This window comes from Macaca nemestrina, chromosome 5 (assembly GCF_043159975.1).
Source record: "Macaca nemestrina isolate mMacNem1 chromosome 5, mMacNem.hap1, whole genome shotgun sequence".
In the NCBI taxonomy this organism is placed as follows: Eukaryota; Metazoa; Chordata; class Mammalia; order Primates; family Cercopithecidae; genus Macaca; species Macaca nemestrina.
In genome coordinates, this window is record NC_092129.1 from 118,030,538 (window position 1) to 118,055,714 (window position 25,177).

The 25,177-nt window shown below is 33.9% G+C and overlaps 1 long non-coding RNA gene and 1 pseudogene across 2 annotated transcripts in view; both read right to left on the minus strand.

The window, feature by feature from the left end:
- Positions 1 to 25,177, minus strand: part of LOC105479498 (uncharacterized) — a 143,677-nt gene that overhangs the window by 60,950 nt on the left and 57,550 nt on the right. The window contains exon 3 of one of the 2 annotated variants that reach the window (XR_011623634.1): positions 20,360 to 23,364. The exons of the other annotated variant lie outside the window; for it this stretch is intronic. This is a non-coding gene — a long non-coding RNA (uncharacterized lncRNA). Of the gene's footprint in view, positions 1 to 20,359; positions 23,365 to 25,177 lie in introns of those variants that run through there. 2 annotated transcript variants of the gene reach the window in all.
- Positions 11,417 to 16,503, minus strand: LOC105479499 (histone-lysine N-methyltransferase SUV39H2 pseudogene; annotated as a pseudogene).

Below are 25,177 nucleotides of genomic sequence, written 5' to 3' on the forward strand. Positions count from 1 at the left end.
GTTGCAATGGTTGCTAAGTGAGAAAGAGAGAAGTCTCAGCCTCACAGGAATAGTGAATATTACTCAAAAAAGGAGAGACATGATTTTGAGGAGTGTCACTTCTCTGAGGATGTATTGGGAACCTGAGAGCAGAAGCTTGGAAATATCAACAAGACTACCAACTACTTTCAAATATTTAAGGCCGATGAGGAAGCTTAGTGGACTGTGGGAACAAAGACAAGCCTTCATGGAGGTAGGATTTAAAAGGGCTAAGGAATGCCAGATCCTGGAAAATAAATTTCAGCAGAGGGCGAAGGAAGACACTTTTAGGACATTGCTGGAGAGAAATGCTGAAAAAGATACCAGATAATTGAGACATCAAGACATGAAGTTTGCATGAAGAGTTAACTGTTACAAATGTGAACAGCCTGTAAAAGTGGAGAGTATCTGAGAGGAAGCTCAGGTTCAGTTTAACTAACTCTGGGGTTGCAAACACAGAGGCTAAGGTAGAGAATAAAAAAGAAAATTAAACACACACACACACTCACACACACACACACATATGGCTGGGCATGGTGGCTCATGCCTGTAATCCTAGCACTCTGGGAGGTTGAGGCAGTGGGTCACATGAGGTCAGAAGTTTGAGACCAACCTGGCCAACATGGCAAAAACCCGTCTCTACTAAAAATACAAAAATTAGCCAGGAGTGGTGGCACGCACCTGTAATCCCAGCTACTCAGGAGGTTGAGGTAGGAGAATCACTTGAACCTGGGAGGTGGAGGTTGCAGTGAGCCGAGATCGCACCCCTACACTCCAACCTGGGAGACAGAGCGAGACTCCATATATCTTAAAATTCCTACTATATGTGTGTGTTGATGTATATGTATATGCATATCACATCTGTGTGTGTGGAAGCGAGGGAAGAGGAAAATGATGAGATTAGACCTAGCAAAATTCTGCAACTGTGTTTCAAATTGTGTCCTCAAAGGAGGGAGGTAATCTGAAAAGGTGGTGGATTTATTTAGTTTTGTATTTTGATAGCTTATTAACACTTTAAGAGAAGTTAAGTGAATTTAAGTCTTATACACTATGGACATCACTGGCTGGCAAGTCTTAAACATTCAGCCTTTCTTTTTCTTTTATTATCTGTATCATAGTTCACAAATTATACTAGTTTATGTTCTAATTACCAGGGAAATTCTCTTGGGGAAAAAATGGTGGTGACAGTCTAATCCTTGTAAATATGGTAACTGGACCCTTGGATAAATAAACTAATAATATTTGTGAGGGCAGTTTTTACTTACAGAATGCTTTTAGTAGCTTATTTCTGGTTGAAGACTGCACATGGTAAACACACTTTTTATATATATATATATATACACACACACACACACTTCATATATATATATGAAGGTTTGGCGAATGTTGTACATCTTATATACTCTTATAGTATAAAATAACACTATTTCATAAATAAAATACTCCCTGCTGTATTAGATGACTAATCAAACCCATTTGAGTCCTCATCTATGACTCTGGGCCAAACACACAAGTCCAATGTAGAAAGAAAGAATATGAGATGCAACATGGAACGCCCCAGGCTTCTGCCTTCTTCATCTCTTCCTCTTAAATAGAGTTCTATACTGGGTAAGATCTATGATGTGTGGTAATCTGACTGGACGATCTGATCTGATATATTGGTGTTCACCCAGATCACTCAGATTTGTGCTATGACAATTAATGTCCTTCAGTTCAGTGAATAAAACTTCTGGTAAGAAAATTGAATGGATTGAAAATATAGTGAAAATAAAACAGTGGATGATTGCTACTCACCTTAGTATAAATAGATAAAAGATTTGATGCAAATTACTGTATATGAGTCTTACCAATGGATTTGGAAGACATAGGCATCAACTAGGATAAATTAAGGAAGTCAATTGATAACAAATACAAGGCTAAGGAAAATGTACCAAAAAATTATATGTATTTGCTGTTGTAACAGTTCTAGTAAAATCTATATTAGCACTGTCCAATAGAAATATAATGTGAGCCACAAATACAAGATGTATTTATAATTTAAAATTTTCCAGTAGCTCCAGTCAATAGAGTAAAAAAAGGTGAAATTAATTTTGATTATACAATTAATTCAAAATATTATTCAAAATATTGTTTTACCATGTAATCAATATAAAATTTATTAATAAGTTATTCCATATTAGTATCTTATACTAACACTTTGCAAACCAGAGTGTATTTTAACACTTAGAAGGTGTCTCTGTTTGGACTAGACATATTTCTAGTGCTCAATGTATGCTCAACATATGGTTAGTGGTGAGCGTACTGGATAGAGCAAGCCTAAGCCTGGATAAAAACAAAAAGAGGAGAGAAAGATGAGAGTATGAGAGTAAAAGATAATTCTGCAAGACTAGTTTTTTCTATCTCTGAATAATTTTGTTGTAATTTTTTTTTTTTTTTGCTAGCTGCAGAGATTTATATTAACCTGCAAATAGAAGCAAATAAGGTCACTGATTAACCAAAAGACTGTATAGGTAGCCAGAGACTAAATTCAGATGACTATATAGTATGAATGCATTCTAGTAAACAACTGATATATTTTTAGATGTAAATTTCAACAGACAACTGTTGAATCATTATTGGCATAGATTCTTAGGTTTAATGATCAGCAGGGAACTTTGCTAATTTTAGATACTATTGGATTAAAGGGATTACTTGGTTGAACACGGATGCCAAGGTGGCTACAAGCTTTTGTGAGCAAATGCATCTACATGGTATGGCAGCTGATCTACTGCCGTGATTTAGGTGCTGGTTGAACAGACCTAACTTGGGAGGGTAGCAAGTAATCTTACCTTCTGCCCTCTGCCTCAAATGTAATACTAAGGGTCTGGAATACTATTTGTATAGGTAACCTGAGACTACACTTTTTTGATGACTAGAGAGACACAACTAATTTAACACTGCTGTTAGTTTAACTCATATAGATACAACTACACTGAATGAGGCTGGGTGTCTGTAGTCTTGTGCACTGTATATAACATTGTGCTTGAATATCCAGTTTCTATAAAACCTTGTACTATAATATGTGTTATATGATCATGTCCACAAACCAGTTGAAATTCAAAATTTACTGAAGAGTGGTCTCCATTCACAACCCTAGTCACTGGAAATGTGCGGTAAGCGGGAAAATTTCATTACTATTGGGCAGAGATAACTTGCCATTTTAGTCGAAATGTGATACATAAACCATTAAAACTAAATCTTTCTGTCTCAATTACATGGTGTATCAAAGTGTTTGTAAGTTTACTGACAAAATTAAATAAAAACGTGAGGCCGGGAATGGTAGCTCACGCCTGTAATCCCAGCACTTATGGAGGACAAGGCAGGCAAATCACCTGAAGCCAGGAGTTCTAGCACAGCCTGGCCAACATGGTAAAACCCCGTCTCTATTAAAAATACAAAAATCAGCTGGACGTGGTGGTGCATGCCTGTAGTCTCAGCCACTCAGGAGGCTAAGGCAGGAGAATCTCTTGAACCTGGGAGGCAGAGGTTGCAGTGAGCCAAGATCGTGCCACTGCACTACAGCCTGGGGAACAGAACCAGACTCAGTCTCCAAAATAAATTAATAAATAAAAGGGATGTATGTCAATGTCAATGATAATTCATAGGATATGTAAAAATTTTTATATACTTTTAATTCTGAGATACATGTATAGAACATGCAGGTTTGTTACATAGGCATACATGTGCCGTGGTGACTTGCTGCACTCATCAACCCGTCACCTATATTAGGTATTTTTCCTAATGCTATACCTCCCCTAGACCCCCAGCACCCAACAAGGCCCAGGGTGTGATGTTCCTCGCCCCGTGTACGTGTTCTCATTGTTCAGCTCTGACTTATGAGTGAGAATACATGGTGTTTACTTTTCTGTTCCTGTGTTCGTTTGCTGAGAAGGATGATTTTCAGCTTCATCCATGTCCCTGAAAATGACATGAACTTATCCTTTATTATGACTGCATAGTATTCCACGTTGTATATGTGCCACATTTTCTTTATCCATTCTATCATTGATGGACATTTGGGATGGTTCTAAGTCTTTGCTACTGTGAATAGTGCAGCAATAAACATACATGTGCAGTGTCTTTATAGTACAATGATTTATAATCCTTTGCGTATATATTCAGTAATGGAATTGCTGGGTCAAATGGTATTTCTGCTTCTAGATCCTTGAGGAATCACCACAATGTCTTCCACAACGTTGAACGATTTTATATTCCCACAACAGTGTAAAAGTTTCCTATTTCTTCACAGACTCTCTAACATCTGTTGTTTCCTGACTTTTTAATGATCGCCATTCTAACTGGAGTAAGATGGTATCTCATTGTCGTTTTGATTTGCATTTCTCTAATGACCAGTGATGATGAACTTTTTTTCATATGATTGTTGGCTGCATAAATGTCTTCTTTTGAGAAATGTCTGTTCATATCCTTCACCCACTTTGTGTTTGTTTGTTTTTTTCTTGTAAATTTAAGTTCTTTGTAGATTCTGCATATTAGCCCTTTGTCAGATGGATAGATTGGAAAAATTTTCTCCCATTCTGTAGGTTGCCTGTTCACTCTGATGATAGTTTGTTTTGCTATGCAGAAGCTCTTTAGTTTAATTAGATCCCATGTGTCAATTTTGGCTTTTGTTGCCATTGCTCTTGGTGTTTTATTCATGAACACTTTGCCCATGTCTGTGCCCATTGCCTACGTTTTCTTCTAGGGTTTTTATGGTTTTAGGTCTTACATTTAAGTCTTTAATCCATCTTGAGTTAATTTTTGTATAAGATGTAAGGAAGGGGTCCAGTTTCAGTTTTCTGCATATGGTTAGAAAGTTTTCTCAACACCGTTTATTAAATAGGGAATCCTTTCCCCATTGCTTGCTTTTCGTCAGGTTTTTCAAAGATCAGATGGTTGTGTTATTTCTGAGGCCTCTGTTCTGTTCCTTTTGTCTATTTATCTGTTTTGGTACCAGTACCATGATGTTTTTGTTACTGTAGCCTTGTAATATAGTTTGAAGTCAGGTAATGGGAGGCCTCCAGCTTTGTTCTTTTTTGCTTAGGATTGTCTTGGATATATGGGCTCTTTTTTTTGGTTCCATATGAAATTTAAAGTAGTTTTTCTAATTCCATGAAAAAAGTCAATGGTAGCTTGATGGGGATAGCACTGAATCTATAAATTACTTTGGGCAGTATTGTCAATTTCACTGATATTGATTCTTTCTATCAATGAGCATGGAATGTTTTTCCATTTGTGTCCTGTCTTATTTCCTTGAGCGGTGTTTTGTAGTTCTCCTTGAAAATGTCCTTCACATCCTTGTAAGTTTTATTCCTAGGTATTTTATTCTCTTTGTAGCTATTGTGAATGGGAATTCACTCATGATTTGGCTCTCTGTTTGTCTATTATTGGTGTACAGGAGTGATTGTGATTGTTGCACATTGATTTGGTATCCTGAGGCTTGGTGAAGTTTCTTATCAGCTTTAGGAGATTTGGGGCTGAGATGATGGGGTTTTCTAAGCATACAAACATGCCATCTGCAAACAGAGATAATTTGACTTCTCTCTTCCTATTTGAATATCCTTTATTTATTTTTCTTGCCTTATTGCCCTGGGCAGAACTTCCAATACCATGTTGAATAGGAATGGTGAGAGAGGGCATGCTTGTCTTGTGCTGGTTTTCAAAGGGAATTCTTCCAGCTTTTGCCCCTTTAATATAATATTGGCTATGGGTTTGTCTAGATATTGATGGAATGTATTTTTTTTTGGAGACAGAATTTCTCTCTTGTTACCCATGCTATAGTGCAGTGGCCTGATCTCAGCTCACTGCAACCTCCGCCTCCTGGGTTCAAGCGATTCTCCTTTCTCTACCTCCTGAGCAGCTAAGATTACAGGCTCCTGCTACCACGCCCAGATAACTTTATGTATTTTTAGCAGAGACAGGGTTTCATTATGTTGACCAGACTGATCTCAATCTCCTGACCTTAGGTGATCCACCCACCTCGGCTTCCCAAAGTGCTGGGATTACAGAAATGAGCCACCACTCCTGGTTGAATAAGTAAATATTTTTGGAAATTTAGTGGCAGTTTATTTGAAGTTCCCCAGTGATGAAATGCCTATGGAGACAGATTAACTGGGAAATATAAATTTGGCTATGAAAATTATCCATGAAAATAAATGTCTCCATCAACATGGATAAATTGATTCAAATTATTATGAATGGTAGAGGAAAAAGAGTAAATAATCTGGACAAAGATTATCATAAATGTGGTCACAAATAATTAAACAAATATCAAAGTATATGGTCACAAGTAACATGCTTAACAGAGATAATTTATATTCCTATTCATGGTTCAAATTCTATTATTCATCTAGTAGTTAATTGGCACATTATTTTATATGCTTTTGCAGAAAATTGTGGAATATCTGTAAAATGTAATGAGGAGATAATATCGAAGTTCAGACGTGTAGTAGGCAAGAAAAAGTTAAAGCTGCTGAACTGTGATCAATTTCTTCCATGATTCGTAGGTAGGCGAACACTTTGGGAAAAACAGAAAAAGCTAGTAACTATTATTCATCTAGTAGTTAATTGGCATATTATTCATCTAGTAGTTAACTGACATATTATTTATATGCTTTTTATTCAAATCCTATTATTCATCTAGTAGTTAATTGGCATATTGTTTTATATGCTTTTGCAGAAAATTGTGTAATATCTATAAAACGTAATGAAGAGATAATATCCAAGGTCAGATGTGTAGTAGGCAAGAAAAAGTTAAAGCTGCTGAACTGTGATCAATTTCTTCCATGATTGGTAGGAGGGAGAACACTTCGGGAAAAACAAAAAAGGCTAATCACCTTGTGTAATCAGTCTCCTTGTAAATATGATTTTTTAACTTCTTGGTAAATAGACTAATGATACTAGTCATTGTCTATGTAATGACCTTAATAAGATGTCTCTGGATTCAAGTGTCTTAAGTAAACAATTTATGGAGAATGTTACAAAAACAACTCTCTGGGTTATAAGACAGATGATTCTAGACTGGATTTTTGGGGGTTCTGAAAACACTGATTTACTGAAAAAAAAAACCCGTTTAAGATAAAATTGGTGTTTGGATTATAAGCAGCTCTTATTGTACATGAATTTTGAAATTTTATTTCATTTTTCTATTTTTTTCATGGCTATCTAGTGTTGTTATATTCTTATGTCCTGCCTTGCCGCTAAGAGGATAACATGAGTGAATTGGAGGTGGGGTAACACAATGCTGGAGGCGTGAAAGGGGAGATGCTCTGGAGAAGATGGTAGAATCCACTCATAGGGAGAAGCAGACTCCAAACAGGCACCCGAGTGAAAGATTTTTGGCTTGCCTGGAATAAGATAAAAAATTTGAGTGGGGGAAATGCTTTGTATTGTGAAACATTAATTTCACTGTGGAATCAATAGTTTCGTTTGAAAATGTGACAGGTTCTCACTGTTAAAGTTAATGGAGGTAGGAATAAATTTGAAGTATTTCATATTGCTGACATTGTGGTGTTATATGACATACATCACATGACCTTTACACAGTGAGCTTGGATAGACAAATGCCTTGGCATTAATCAAGATGGGAACTAGAAGATTAACATTTTTTTCTAGAGCTTTGTGTTCTTAAAGAAAACTAATGATTGTCTTCTAATTTTAAAATTTTAGAATCAGCTGTGGCTATAACATATATGCCATTGTTTGAAGTAAAAATGCATATTAGATCAATGAGAAGAAGGAGGAAAGAAAAAGAAAAACTCGAGAAGCTTTAGGTAAGATACTTGACACTCTTAAATTTCTTCCTTCATGGTCACAGTTATATTCTTGGTTTAAAACAGTCTGTATTTTAAGCCCAATAGATAAAATTTAACAACAATAAATGTGGAAAGTCTGGCTTCTAGGAATAGTATCAAGTTCCTTATCCCTTCTATTATTCATTTTTTTTTTTTTTGTCAAATACAGGTAAGGTTCAGTGAATGATAAATATTGGGCACAATTTCTCTGAAAATCTATCATTCTTCATCTCTCTTTGTAGTATCTCTGTACCATCCACTTGAGCAATAATATAGGAGGATATCAGACTGCCCTTTACTATTTGAGAAAAGACTTCATACTAAGGAAAATTTGGGGAATAGATATGATTGATACTTCTGTGTATTTCACTGCAATTTTTCTCCTTGATGTCTTTTACCTTCGGTTGCCTTCCAAGTATGTCAATCTAAAGTCAATCAACACATTTCTGCCAGCTCCACTCAGTGGCTGTTCAACGATTGTTGACTAAATCAAGGTACTATGCCTTACTCTAAAAATAGGGAGATTTTTGTTTTACATAACTTTTCTAAATGTCTCTTCTGCAAGTCTGTGGCAGAAGAAAGCAAATGGTCAGGGATTTTGGCTTTTGGGATTGTGGTTCCCAGTCAAGTATTATTTTATCTTGACTAACACTCGCATTGTGCTTTATCACCACCTATGACTTCATTCATTTAATTGACTGGGCAACGCAGGGTGAATAAGTGAAACATTACTCGTGTATTTTTGAAAATATCATATCGTTTTTTGAATATTTGGAAATGTCAGGGTGAGTGGCCCTTGTATAATACTTTCTTTTCTTCGTAGCAAATAATAATAATAATAATAGTAATAATAATAATAATCCGTGCAGATATACCTGTTAGTTGGGAATGAAGCCAAATCATTGATTTAAGATTTCAGCATGAGCACATGCTGCTAGAGGTCTCCCTTGCTTCAATTATTATGAAAGTCATGTCTTTAAAAGAAGCATCATATCTCTTAAATCAACTTCAGTTGGTGCTGATAACACAGTCATAAAGTTTATCCTGTGAGTAATTGGAGGGTAAGAAATTGTGAATTCTGTCCTTTATAAGAACATGTCAGTTTGCTGTAATAACTGTTCAAATCCCTAGATTCATCAAATGTGTAGAGTTAGCATTTGAAAGTTATAATTAACAGCCACACTTCAATTGCAGTGCAGCAAGTGGGAGAGAAAAAATAACGTCAATTATCTGCTTTATTTCAACAAGACTTTTTAAAGTATGTTGCACTTGCCAACTCTATTTTTCTAGTAACCTTGGGTTATCAGAGATGAAAATAAGAAAAACTTACACCTGAGTAATTATTTGGATTACCAAAATGACTGCTAATATTAGGTTGGTGCAAATGTAATTGTGGTTTTTGCCATTAGTTTTGCACCAACCTAATAATAAAACAAATGACTCAATTCCAAATAATACAGGCTTAATATCTACTAATTAATACCAAAACATTATCTAAATTCTTTAAACCAGAATGAATTGGGATACATAATGTCTCTAGAACATTTAGGGCTCTTTGCAACATTTTTTTCTATTATTTTTTTTATTTTAGAAATAAGTCAAGCTGGGTGCAATGGCTCATGCCTTCAATCCCAACACTTTGGGAGCCCAAGGTGGGTGGATCACCTGAGGTTAGGAACTCAAGACAAGTCTGGTCAACATGGTGAAACCCCATCTCTACTGAAAACACAAACATTAGCTGGGCATGGTGGCATGTACCTGTAGTCCCAGCTTCTCAGGAGGCTGAGGTAGGAGAGTCACTTGAACCTGGGAGGTGGAGATTGCAGTGAGCCAAGATTGCACCATTGCACTCCAGCCTGGGGACAGAGAGACACTCTGTCTCAAATAATAATAATAATATAAATAAATAAATAAATAAATAAATAAGTCAAGACATAATCCCCCTCCTTTTATTCAGTTTCATCTTTCTCATTGGTTAGGGAAGATAGATTTCTATCAAAATATAGATTTCTATTACCTCAGATTCAATAGTTTAAGTGCTAAAGTTTCTTTATATCCATGTATCTTATTCATGGAGAAGGTAAAAAAAGTGGAGAAACTCAAAACCAATTTCATTTAAATCTCATTGAATTGTGCATTTATTTGTTTAGGATGCCTTTAAATTATGACTTATGATGAGCTGATTGAAACTATTTTATAAAAATTTGAGTTCTACTACCATTTGGTCACATTTTAGGTCCTGATGGGTATCACAGTAAACAAGAGAGCCATACATATTTGTTCTCATGGAACTTTTATTTATGATTTTGGTTGGAGGCAAAAAATCAAATAAATAAGATACATAATTGCAGGTAACAGGTGCTCAATACTATGGGAAAAAATGCAGGAGTATGGGGAAAAAGAAGTTCCACAAGAATGCCATTATAGATAGGATGGGAATGTGAATTTTGACAAGAGATGTGAAGAAAGCTGCAATTATCTGAGAAACATGAATGTCAGGTACTGATAACATCAAGGGAAAAGGCAGAAGCACTCTATGTAGCTGAAGTGCAATGAACTTGAAGAAAATCAGGAGGTTAAGAAAGAGAAGAGGCCAGGAGCTTACTCACATAATTGTAAACCATGGGGGAGACTATGAATTTTATCCTAATGTGATGAGAAAATAGTACAAATTTTGAGTAGGGAAGCAACATAATTTGATGTATTTTTGGCATTTCCATTTTATGATAATAGCCATAACTGTTATTACATGCACATAAAAAGTAGAATAATGGATGAAGTTAGTTGAGCAAATAATATTTAGAATCCTTTCTAAAAAATGGTTTCCTTAATAGCAAAAATTTCAAAATAATTTAGAGGATTTTTTTGACAGTTTATCCCTCACTCAGACTGGAGTACAATGGTGCAATGGCTCACTGCAGCATCGAACTCCTGGGCTCCTGAGCTCAAGCGATCCTTCCACCTCAATCTCCTTATTAGCTGGTACTACCAGTGAGTGCCACCATGCCTGGCTATTATTATTGTTTTTGTAAAGACAGATTCTCACTATGTTGTCCAGGCTTGTATCACACTACTGGCCTCAAACAATCCTCCCATCTCAGCCTCCCACAGTGCTGGGATTATAGGCCTGCCTGAGAAATGAGCCTGGCCGGTGAGAAAGATTTCATGTGTAGTTCTTTAAAATTGTATGCCGCAAAGTTCTCTCACAGAATAATTTGTGATTTTGAGGATGCAAAATCATCTATATTAACTATGTCTCCTCTTAAAAACATTGATTAAAATATACATATAAACACATGTGTATTGTATATGTTATATAAAAAATATTTTCTATATATAAATATATTAAGCTTCTTTGGAATATGTATCAGAAATAAATACTATCCAAAACCACAAAATATTTTAGTAGCAATTACATTTTACATGGATCTCATAAAATATATTTTGAAAGACAAAAATCTAAAAATACTTTAATAAAATTATATTTTAGATAGTATTTTTTTAGTTAAAAGGTTTTACATTTAATGTCTTACCTTAAGTTTATATGTCATTGAGATGCCAATGTTTTAATGAAAAAGTAGAATATAGAGTATAAAATTAAATATCACCTATTTGTCTCAAATAAAAAATACAGGGAGTATTAAATAGGAATGACAGTATAGTAACAATAACAGAACTTGTAGGTTTTCCCAAATTGAATTAACTCTATTTCTCTGAGTTCAAGGGGTATGGAAAGTTGAATGTTTGATCGCTCAGCAATTATTACATTATCAGTTTAACACCATTCAAATACTACAGAAGGCATTTCTCTATTCACATTGACTTCTTAAGTAAGTATGCATATGCTGAGCTATAAATAGTTTGCTTTCCATGTTTGGTCTCTAAGCACTAAATATGTAGACTTCAAATCAGTCTGTGCAACCCAGTGGCCCTCTCTCCAGAGGCATCAGTAATGCATTTGGCAAATGCCTTGAACAATGAATTGTAAATTAACTTAGTTATAATCTTGATAATATGAAAAAAGACTTCCAAATACTTATTTTTGAAATGATAACATTAGAAAAAAGAAACAACAAACTACAATTATCATCATTTCTACTTCCTGAAAATTCATTTGAGGTAACCTCTGCCGGTCACAGCTCTACATTTACATACAGTTCTGACCCTCTTTTTGGCTGAGCTGTGGTCAATACACTCTGAAGGTATATCTCCAGAACCTTTTGTTTGATTGTCAAAAATCAACTCTTCTCCAGCATTTATAGTTCTCATGGAACACAGTGCTATTTAGGGAAGGCAAGTGTCAAATTATCAATGAAAACTTGAACACCTGAAGTTTTGGGTCATTACTGTGATTCACAGAATGAGATACAGCTCCATATTGAGCTGCATCCACCGTGAGTTCATCAGATGCGTAGTCCAGATCCTATGTTGTCATATAACCGCCCTCATATTTCAGCTTTTTCACTTGTGATTACCTTTCCAACACATTCAATGGCAAAACTCATTCTTTTAATCTTCACATGGATTTTTACACCCCAGCCATGGTCATTGATACTGTGAAAGATGCATAGTGAATTACTGTGTGCCTTTTTGTACAATCCTATTGGTACAGTGAGGCCCACATTCACAGCTTGAGATACATTTATAGATGGGAGTAACAGGTGGAATTTTAATTTGTTTTTACTCTAAGTCAAAAGAACTCCAGCTTCAGCAGGACAACATTTTTCAAAGAAGCAACCTGTGCATGAACAATCAAAGGTGGCTTCATTTACTAAGCTGGCTCCGGGAGCTGGTTTGTGTTCATTAATGTAGCAGAAGTCTGAAAGTGGGCCTTCTAAGTGAACCCTATTTTCAACAAATATCAGTCTTTTATTATTCTGTCTTCTGTTGAGTTCATCTTGCCATCTCTGCAGGACTATCCTTTGTTTGGCCTTCATTACAATGTACTTGGCAATGGCAGGTTTCAAAGTTTTGTTATTGTCTTTTGGAGTTATTGCTTTGCCTTTCTTTACCTGAGATAAATAATTATTCTCACTATTAAAGAATTGCTGAAACAGTCATGGGCCCTTGAGATTTTGCAAAGATTCTTAAGTATTTGTAGAATCTAGCCGTCATTTTCATTTTACAAGATATAATTCCATATTCTTCACTGCCTTGTAGTCACACAAGTAGTCGACCAATAAATTGGTGATTCCAACCTATTTACATGTGTGCTTTTCTTTTCTGCATATTTCCTGAAGAATATCAAGTGTAACTAGCCAAGGCACCATGCCAAGCTCCTTTATGCCTTACCCCAGCTGCTGCCACCTTGTGGATATTTCATTCAAAGTCTAACAGGATAGCTCAGGTGAACTAATGCCCACCCTTGCTCAGTCCTGTGAGACTTGGGGCCAATGCTGGGGGTCTGGTACCTGAGCATCTTGACATCACTTCAGGCACACCTTGGCCACAGTGTCCCAATACTGTATTGTTTTAATAACTACTTTTACTAGGCACTTATTATATGTCATCATCTCTCAGTATTGTACATATATTATTTAATATCTAACACTCTTTGTGTAGGCATTGTTATCTCAACTTTCCAGACAAGGAACTTGAGACTCAGATACAGTAAAATAATTAACCACAACTTGCTCAGATAATTAACATCATGACTAAGTAGCAGATCAAGTTGTGGGTGACTGAAACACAATATCTTAAGCACTACACTGTAATGCCTGGCTTAGGAATAAATTCTGTGTATCATAAGCAATATCCTAAGATCATGATATTATATAGATACATTTGACAATGTTAGTATTTAGTATTGGAATTTTTATATGACAAAGACATCTACTCCACATACAACAAACGATATCATTGGGTGATTTTCTTGAAAAGTTAACCTAATCTATATACTTAAGGGCCATATGTACGTAACTAAACTCCACCAGGTTAAGTCTGCACATTTTGAATTTATTTGAAAATATTTAGCTTTCACCGTTTATTTGTTTCACCTAAGGAGAATATCTCTCTGTCCAATGCCTTACATGATATGAATTATATTATATGCCACCAAGGACTTTTATTCACTCCCAAACCCATTACTTGAAAATTAGAAAAATCAGAAATGTTAATTAAAAAATTAATTTTTGGCAAAGTGCACTGTTTAGGGACACTCTTTGTATTTGTTCCTTCTTCCAATAATTCACAGTTCTTTATAGAAAAATGATGGAAGAATGACCTTAGAACAGCAAAGATTTGGCTGTATCATCTGATAAGAAATATAAAACATTATATTAAATAATAATAGAATAGTGCAATACATCTCCCAAGCTGTATCTTTATGCAGTCTTTGCCCCTCCTTTATATATTTAAGACCCAGTAATATTATTCTTCAATAATCAAAGATGTCTTAATATAACTACCTTATTTAATTTAATGCCTTATGTTAAATCCCTTATATTTAATGGGTATTTATACATGTATTTCAATGAATTGTTCCATTTTGTAGTTGTTACCATCTTATAAATGAGCAAAGCAAGCATTTTACATTTTGTTTTCATTTTTAGGTGAAAACAAGAATAATTAAAAATAAAATGACAGGTTTTTAAGCTCCAATGAAATAACACCTACTTTGATTGAAATATAAAATTCTTTATCATGTATTTCCAGCTTTTTTCTCCCAGCTTTCTTGCCACTATCTTTTGCTGAGCATTATAGGGTCTTATAACATCACTTTATTCTTTCCCAAATGCCCAACACATGTTCATGCCTCAGGCCTTCATGAGGTTGTTTCTCTTCATGTTCCTTCTCTTGGAATGCCTTCTTTATCTGTTAAAATTTTATTCATGTTTAAGCTGATTTATCATCTGTCTTTCTTCAAGGAGAACTTATCACTCATTAATTCATTCTGATGAAATTTGAAAAATAGATTTATTTTTTAATTCATTTATCCAGAATTACTTATCAAATTCTTTATAAGTGCTAGCTACAGTGGGAAATCAGATGGTTAATATTCACAAATGTTGCCTTTACACAATCTTTGTAATACATTTATATTACACGTGTTTTGTTATGATGCTATATTTGTCTATCCCTCTCCCAAGAGGTGATGAAAGGATAGAGAGACTATGCAGTAGAGATTTATGCTTATCTTTGTATCTTCAGCACCGAGCATTGCTAACTAACACATTCTTTAAATGATTAAAGATGAATGCATAGTAGTTTTTAAGAGGCATATATCTGAAAAATAAGGAAGTGAGAAGCAACACTTAGATTTTCTAAATCCTCTACTGTCCACTGTATTGTAGTGACTCCAATAAGAATTCACTAGGAAAATAATCATTCTACTAATCTCTGTGATTCGACCATTTTTTGTTTTCAACTGATAAAATTTGCCGATTGCTTTCAAGCATCAAATTAGTGTCAAGTGTAAACTAGGCATAAAAGTGAGGTGTTGCTAGTCACTTTATTTGTTTTGAATACATTACTAAAGCGTCCACAATTGGGGACAATCATTATGGATGGTCAATTGGTTTAATATGTGTTTTAATAGTCAGGAGAGACATTAGACCTTCCTTTAACCAAACACAAAACTAGATCTATAGCATGGGTCAATTAACAGAGAACATTGACATGGTTTGGCTGTGCCCCCACCCAAATCTCAACTTGAATTGTATCTTCCAGAATGCTCAGGTATTGTGGGAGGGACCCAGGGTGAGGTAATTGAATTATGGGGGCCTGTCTTTCCGGTGCTATTCTTGTGATAGTGAATAAGTCTCACAAGATCTAATGGGTTTATCAGGTGCTTCCGCTTTTGCTTCCTCCTCATTTTCTTTTTCTGTTGCTACGTAAAATGTGCCATTCACCTCCTGCCATGATTCTGACACCTCCCGAGCCATGTGGAACTGTAAGTCCAATTAAACTTTTTTTCTTCCCAGTCTCGGGTATGTCTTTGTCAGCACCGTCAAAACAGACTAATACAAACATTAATTATAACTAAAAGAAAATGACCTCCCCATAAAAAATCCTCTAAAATAGCAAAAGAAGTCAATATGTATGTCTTCACATTTGAATACAGCGCATGATTACAAAAATCATAAAGATAATTTTAAAGCTTTTTATGTGAATTAGGAAGCTGTGTCTTTTCAGTTACAAGCAAAGGATTACTGAACTAAAGAGTCTCAATATTATATGTAAGCTATAATTATGTGCCTGTGATATTGGCTTATGCTAGTTTTTATTGTATTAGATAACAAAAACTTCAAACATGTCTCCAAAATGATGACAATAATCTATTCAGTCATCAGATTAAGATAAAAGTCTGTAACAAATATGTGTCTAATGATCTAATACATAGATACAATTTGAGAGAGACTAAAGATAGTAAATGGGAAAAACAACAGTGTTTCAGTACCAGAATGGCTTGAGAACTAGCCAACATTAAAGACGAGGAAAGGTAATTTCCTTTGAAAAAATTGTAAGCTCTTCTACTGTAATTTTTTTAAGTTTTTTAATATTATTATTATACTTAAATTCTGGAATACATGTGCAGAATTTGCAGCTGTGTTACAAAGATATACACATGCCATGGTGGTTTGCTGCACACATCAACCTGTCATCTACATTATGTATTTTTCCTAATGCTATCCCTCCCTTAGCCCCCCAACCCCTGACAGGCGTGATGTTCCCTTCCCTGTGTCCATATGTTCTCATTGTTCAACTCCGACGTATGAGTGAGAACATGCGGTGTTTGGTTTTCTGTTCCTGTGTTGGTTTGCTGAGAATGATGGTTTCCAGCTTCATCCATGTCCCTGCAAATGATATGGGTTTTTTATGGATGCATAGTATTCCATGGTGCATATGTGCCACATTTTCTTTATCCAGTCTGTGATTGATGGGTTGGTTCCAAGTCTTTGTTATTGTGAAACACTGTTGCAATAAACATACATGTGCATGTGACTTTATAGTAGAATGATTTATATTTCATTGGGTATATACCTAGTAGTGGGATTGCTTGGGTAAATGGTATTTCTAGTTCTAGATCCTTGAGGAATTGCCACACTGTCTTCCACAATAGGTGAACTAATTTACACTCCCACCAACAGTGTCAAAGCATTCCTATTTCTCCACATCCTCTCTAATATCTATTGTTTCCTGACTTTTCAATGATCTCCGTAATGACTACTGGGTAAATAACGAAATTAATGTAGAAATAAATAAGTTCTTTGAAACCAATGAGAACAAAGACACAACATACCAGAATATCTGCGACACAGCTAAAGCAATGTTTAGAGGGAAATTTATAGCCCTAAATGCCAATAGGAGAAAATAGGAAAGATCTAAAATCGACACCTTAACATCACAGTTAAAAGAAGTAGAGAAGTAAGAGCAAACAAATTCAAAAGCTAGCAGAAGACAAGAAATAACTAAGATCAGAGCAGAACTGAAGGAGAGAGAGACACAAAAAACCCTTCAAAAAATCAATGAATCCAGTAGCCGGTTTTTTGAAAAGATGAACAAAATAGATAGACTGCTAACTAGTCTAATAAAGGTGAAAAGAAAGAAGAATCAAATAGACACAATAAAAAATGATAAAGGGGATATCACCACTAATTCTACAGAACTACTATAATTTATTGAAAATGTTTAGTTTACATAAATATTACAATTCATGGTTCATGAATAAATTACTTTTCAGGACAGTATCGATTTTGCAATAGCACTCACTTCATTTCAGGCACCAGGTGCTATGTAAATACTATAGCAATATTCTCTTTTGTGAGTGTAAATTCTCCAAACCTTTCATCTTCTCCATTCCACTAAGCTCAAACCTTGTTACTTATATTCTTACTCCATCTTGGATTTGATGCATAATGTTGGATCCTGATTAGGACAACTTCTTTCTATGATTATAGCATTAATCTTTAGGTGGTGCCTTAGACAATGAGTAGCTCTTTGCCACTCTTCCTTCCTAAATTCCTTTCCTTAAGAATGACATTCATAACAGTCTTCTTTAAGCCTCTCTCAGAGCGCAGGTATTACTACCTACCTTTGATTTCAATATATGTTGACTCGGTAAAATAAAATTTTCATTAATAGAAAAAAAGAAGTGTAATCCTAAAATGTTCCCCAGTAATGTGTTGTGAGTAAATATAAAGGAGTATGGTAGAAAGAGAGAAGTAGGTAGAGGAAATAGAGGTAAATCAGTACAGATAAGAAGAGTAAGAGAAGACACGTATCAAACAATTCACTCATATTACATGCATGCATTCCTGCACAGAGTTAGGTCTTTGGATGATATTAACTATTGTGGAATTGAATTTCTTGGAAGTCTGACATCATAGTTTTTAAAGCTGTTTTGCATTTTTATTGATATATTATTTTTGTGTTTTGTTCATTATCAAGTCTATGTTTACATATTCAAATCTAGCAGCTAACACTTTTGGATTTCAGGCAAGTTATATAAGGTCTCAATAAAATGTGAATAATAATAAATTACCCAGCAGGGGATATGTTATAAATAAAATGACATGTATAAATTCCCAGTAAATGTACTTGGAAACATTTAATACTTATCTATTATTATTTTAAAAGTAGTATCATCAACATTATCATTATTATGCTATTGTTATGAAACACTTTTAAGAAACCATCCTACTTAAGTAGCACTGCTTTTAATTTAGTTTGTATTACATAAAGGTATATTTTTTATACTATTTTATTGCTGATGTAAATTATCTCGTTCTTCATTTAATATTTATAATATACCTCTTCATCCTTTCCATGTTACCATTAGTCTGTCTTATTCATTTTTTAAAGCTTAAAAGAGATTCTCTATAAATCTGAATAAAAAGATATGACTATTAATATCAATAAGTAATGTTTATTCACAGCTTACTACATACCCACCCTAATTCCATAACATTTTGTATATTTTTAATTTATTTTACTTAAAACTATCTTATCTCCTTTTTTATTTTATAAAAATTTAGACTTGTAGAAGATAAATGAATTTCCCATTGAATTCCCATTAATAATTGGGAAGGCCAGAATATGAACTCACCTCATCATCAGTCTCAAAGATTCTTTAAGTATTCTGCCGTAAATGCTCCTGTACTGCCTTTATGCTAATTTCTTAGCAATAGTAAAGTTACCATTTCAAATGTTCATGCCATGGCAAAAACTAAGAAATTATCATACAAATAAACCAAGGAAAACTTAACTTATGCATGTACGCTTTCCTAGTATTTATTCAAAATTAATTTTCCCTTTTATTCTGTCTGAGAACTAAATGACCAAGAAAGAAATGTTCAAAAATAATGTCCCTCAAGTTTGGTAGATGCTATTAATGACAGAGTAAGGGAAAAAGAAACAAAATTGAAAATCGAAGATTAATATTAAAACACAACCAATTAAAAGCACTTTCAGTGTAAATTTGATTTTATGGTATTTGTGGTTGAATCATGTTTGGGTTTAATTAAATTTACCTTTTAGACACCTAGACTTAGACTTAAAGTTTATATCGACTGAATCTCTTGTAGGTTTTGCTTGTATTTTGTGAGTGTCATAATGACTTCATGATAGTTCATGAGAGTGGACTGATTACCTTCCTTTCTATGTCCAAATGTTGTATAATTACTAACTGGTATACACAAAAATGATTAAGCAAATCAATAATCTTTTGAAACTTAACATCAATTTGAACTAGTTCCCCCAATGTTTGAAGTAGTTCTTTGAAAGTTTTTGAAAGAACAACGTGTCATATAAGACTTACATTTAAATGATGGAAGAATCTTGTGCCTTTTACTACATTTTTACTAAATCTTGGTGATAGTACATATATGGTAATATTCAGAGCCAGAAAGAAAAATGTACGTTAGAAAAGAGGGAAAAAACGACTTTCATAACTATCATTTTTCTCATCAAGTGTTCATAATATTTAAGAAATTAGAATGCAGCTATTAAAGCAGTGCTCAGATTTTTATTTTGTTTTCCAATCTGCCAAATTAATCTGTATGAATATTGCATATCTGTATGTGTATATCTATTTGTATCTTAGTCATCTTTGGAAGAATAAAATTATTTTCTTTAGAACATATTAATCTAATTTTTTATTTCTATAATTATCTACTAAGTAAACAAGGTAAAAATAAAATTTATTTTGGCAATACCTGAGGAGGAAAGTATATTAATTTATTTGAAATATTTTGTTTATATTTTTTTCGTGATTTTGCTACATTTTGAAGCAGAAAGGAGCCATATAGTAGATACTACTGTACAAATATATGTTTACATACACATGCATACACAGAGAGAGAGAAAGACAGAGACAGAGAATACGAAGCTAAATCACCCACTAGTGCCTATAATAGGTCCTCAATAAATATTTAGAAACTTGAGATATAATTTCTGGCTACATAAAGGCAAGCAAAAATATCAGTATCAAAAGAATAAATATTTGAAAAAACAGTGAAATAAATATTTAACTGAAAGTCAGAAAACACATTTTTAATGAAAGTAGGTATTATGACTTAGAGCATTAATATCAGAATATATTGCTCAATTTATATTTACATAATTAGTAATTTATAGTCAATTCACTGGGAATAATAAATCAAATAAACAATAATTTGGAACAATTTGATTGCAGCCTTTCAAGGAAACTTAGAAGAATCATTTAGACTTGATTTATGTGCTAGAGGCTAAAAGCTATTTTAGCCATCCTTTTACTACCAGAGTTGGTTTTGAACACAAAATTATAGAACATTCTCTCATTTGATAGGTTTTTGGGTAGAATGAAATATTATCACTTACTTTTATAAGCAAATTTTATTCTAGTTTTTGCTTCATCAGAATTAGCGTGGAAAATAAACGTAACTACAAAGGACTGACATCCAGAGCTCACATCTCACTGCTGCTGTAGTAAAGTTGATTGATTTAAAATGGAAATCTATATTGGCATTTGCACTACTTTCTTTAAATCTTTCACTTACCAAGTAGTTGCATATATGCTGTAGGGCTTACCTACTTAGGGATAGCTGTTTGTTTAAAATATAATGGTGATTGAATAGCTAGAAGCCATAACATTTGTCCTACAGAATAAAACACCTCAAGAGAAAGAAATTACTTATATGGCTGTAGGGCTATATCAGACACAAAATATGCCTTTCTAGCAGTAGCTTCTGAGCTGATCAATGGCAGAATTATATTTTAAAAAAGGCCAGTGCACACAAATGTTATTTGTCATATTTGATAATAAAAAATATAAATTGATGAATAAATTTTGTATCCCAGATAACAGTTAGCTCAATATTTTACTACGTCTAGTCTTATCTTGAGAATATGTATTATGGTAACCCAAGTACTTTCCCCCCGCCCATATACTTTTAGGGCAAATTTGCTCCATATGCTATTAAGTCAAAGTTTTTCAGTATTAATGTTCTTCACAGTTTTTCAGAATAGAAACTATTTTCTATTTAGAATGCTTTCAGAAGCTTGAGGCTTGAAAGCACTTGCTGTAGTCAACACCTTAGAAAAATAATATAGCCTTCAGATCTCTGCAAAGTCACAATAGATGAAATATGTTTACATTGGAAAACCATGCTATGGTCTAGATTCTTCTGGGATCAATGAGTAAGTAAGCAATAATTAAATACTCAAAGACCGTTCACCAAACAGAGTTAGAAACAAATGCTAATGCTAATGGGTTGTAAGGGAACTCAAGCAAGAACCAATCCTTATGGGATTTAATTATTTACTTAGAACAGAAAAGGTATGGGAAACCCTGAAGCTGAGAACAACCTCAGAGGTTATTACTCTAGTTATACAAATTAAAGATCGTTTCAAGTTTATTATTGAGAAGGAAATGTTGGTGGTGGTGTTTTCTAATGGTTTCACTTACAATCTCTTCCCTTTGTCTTCTTTTTCTTTTCCAAGAGGATCTCTTGTCCATTCTCATGATTCTGATACATTTAATTCAGATAAGTCTCCAAGTGCTACATATCCTGTGACATCATGAATGTTATGGAAGACTACAGAGGTGAAGTGTCATTTTCATCACATCATATCAAGCGTATAAACTATTCACTTGTCGTGTCACACCTGAATTATCACTTTTGTCAAGTCTCCCCACTGTAAAGTTCTTTTTGTTCCACTTTCCATTATATGCTCTTTACAAGGGATTCACTATGTGAATTCTAATGGGTCCTAGAAAATTCGTTGTTTTTCAGTTTGTTAGTTTTTTTTTTCTTGTTATATGGATAAGAGTTTCAAATTCCAAGTTTTTTTTCATACCAGAATCCTGAAATCTCAGAATGCCTTTTAAAAGTATAAATCAAATAATGTCTTTCTCATATGCTTACTTTATGACATGGCTACCACACCTCAGGTTGTTTCTTAAAGTTAAATGATAACTTTTGTTCATGTAAAAATCTGTATGCCAATATTTATAATGGCTTTATTAGGAGTCACACTAAACTAGAAATAACACAAATATCCTTCAATTGCTGAATTGATAAAAACAAAAACAAAGAAAAAAAGTGACCGTGCTACAATACTCTTCAACAATGAAAGGAGTGAAGCACCAATACAGGAGACAACAAATGCATTATGATAAATTAAAGAATCCGTACACTAATGTCAATATACAATATGATTTTATTCATGTTATATTGTGTTATAGGCAAAACTGTAGGGGCAGATAACAGAATAATTGTGTATAACGGTTGTGTTTTGGAGGATGGTTTGAAGCAAAAGTGCCTGAAGCCAATTGTTCAGTGCGATGAATTTGTTTTACGTCATGATTGTGTTGCCAGTTACATGATTATATGCTTTGCCAAACATTCAGAAATATATACCAGAAAGGATTAATTTTACTCCATGTGAGTTGTACCTTAATATTATATATTTTTAAAATGAAAAAACCTACTGTATTTAACATTATAAAAGTCCAAGTTAGGAAATTTCCTTTCCTAACACTGCCTAAGTTTAGATCTTACACATGTCATCTCATACACAATGGCTTATGTGGTGGAGAGTCTTTTAATTTGCAGTTCAGTGATTTTCAAGGGTAATATTGATGTTAGTTTTTTTTTTTTTTAAACATACTGACTTTAGAATACCATCTCTGAGTACAAGACAACCCTTCTGAAAACAAATAACTAAATAATATTTTGCATGTCATGATTAGCTTTGAAACGATTACATGGGAAAGGTGCCAATCTCAGTTCTGGTGGTCTTTAAAAATGGCAAAAATGTCATGATAGGTAAAGAGGAAATAGCCCATAAAAGTGGCCAGAAGGATAAACGTTCCTATTTAAGTAAGATGTTTGAAAATACTTACAGTAGAATTTATAGTGCATTTGACTAATCCAAAATAATTCAGAATTCCTAGAATACAGAATGTGTTTGAAGAAAAGGACAGACATCACTCCTGGAGAAGTAATGAGGCAAGATCTTGACAGTTGTCAACAATTTCTCCGTACTTCTCCATAGAGTCTTTTCTTTCCTCATTATATTCTCACCATTTTGAAGCCTGAAACAATGATAGAAAGAATTCTGGTTTAGGGGGTCAGAAGGGCCAGGGTTTTGTCACGGGAAACTGTATTAATACATGATCTGCTCCAGTACCACTAACTGAAAGAAACTGTTATACGTAATAATCTAGTTTATCAAATTCACTTAAACAATTTGGAGCTAAAAAATAATATTATAAGTTACATCTGTATCACAAAATTTCTAAAATAAGTAATTAAACATTTCTTACAAAAATATTTGAAACCATTTTTTATAGGCAAGCTTATAGATTCTAAAATTAGATTTGAACTTATAAATTAGAATAACTAAATTTTATTCTAATTTCAAATAGCATCCCTGTTGCATTTAAATATAATTACAAAAGATATTAGCATTTTGTTAAAACATTTTATCTCTGAATTCTCTGTTATTTTATAGCAATTACATATTTTTAAAGAACAAATTGAGACCTTAAAACAGGTAAAACTTAGTTTAGACAGCATTTAACTTTCATCGATCGTCTTTTATATTTTTTATTGTTTTTGGAAATACTTCAGATACACTTATCAATTTGGCATTTAATTTTGTGGCTGCAAATCAAATTTAATTTAAAATTAAGAGCTACACAAAAACAATAAGATATTGGAAGTGATTGCAGAAAAAATTGCAGCTGTTTCATTTTAAAAATGTATATATAAGTGAAATAAATGCCTTCAATACCAAGGTTGTCCATTAACACTTTTGTAAGTCTCCTTCCAGAAGTATATTTTTTGTTGTTTATATTGACTTCAGGAATCTGACTAATGTATAAAAAATGACCTAGTTTTTAAAAAGTGTCTTCTATGTAATAGTTTTGTCTTCAGGTTGTTTTTCAGTGGATTAAACATAGCAATAATAAGCAAAAAGGCAAAAACAAAACATGTTAATTTTTTTCTATATTTCCAACTTTTTAAAAATTTTACTTTAAGTTCCAGGACACAAGTATAGAAAGTGCAAGTTTGTTACGCAGTTATGCGTGTGCCGTGGTGGTTTGCTGCACCTATTGACCTGTCCTCTAAGTTCCCTCCCCTCACTCCCACCCTCCAACAGGTCCTGATGTGTGATGTTCCCCTTCCCTGTGTCCATGTGTTCTCATTGTTTGACTCCCAATTATGAATGAGAAGATGCAGTGTTTGGTTTTCTGCTCCTGTGTTAGTTTGCTGAGGATGATGGCTTCCAGCTTCATCCACGTCCCTGCAAAGGACGTGATTTCATTCCTTTTTATGGCTGCATAGTATTCCAAGGTATATGTGTACCACATATATTTTATCCAGCCTATCATTGATGGGCATTTGGGTTGGTTCCATGACCTTGCTATTGTAAAAAGCTCTGCAATAAACATACATGTACATGTGTCTTCATAGTAGAATGATTTATAATCCTTGAGTATACGCCCAGTAATGGGATTGCTGGGTCAAATGGTACTTCTGGTTCTAGATCCTTGAGGAATCACCATATTCTTTTCCACAGTGGTTGAACTAATTTACATTCCCGCCAACAGTGTAAAGCGTTCCTATTTCTCACAGCCTCACCAGGATATATTGTTTCTTGACTTTTTAATAATCACCATTCTGACTGGTGTGAGATGGTATCTCATGGTGACTTTGATTTGCATTTCTCTGATGATCAGTGGTGTCGAGTTTTTTTTCATATGTTCATTGGTCAAATAAATATCTTCTTTTGAGATGTGTCTCTTCATATTCTTTGCCCACTTTTTGATGGCTTTTTTTTTTCTAATTTCAAATAGCATCCCTGTTGCATTTAAGTACAATTGCAAAAGATATTAGCATTTT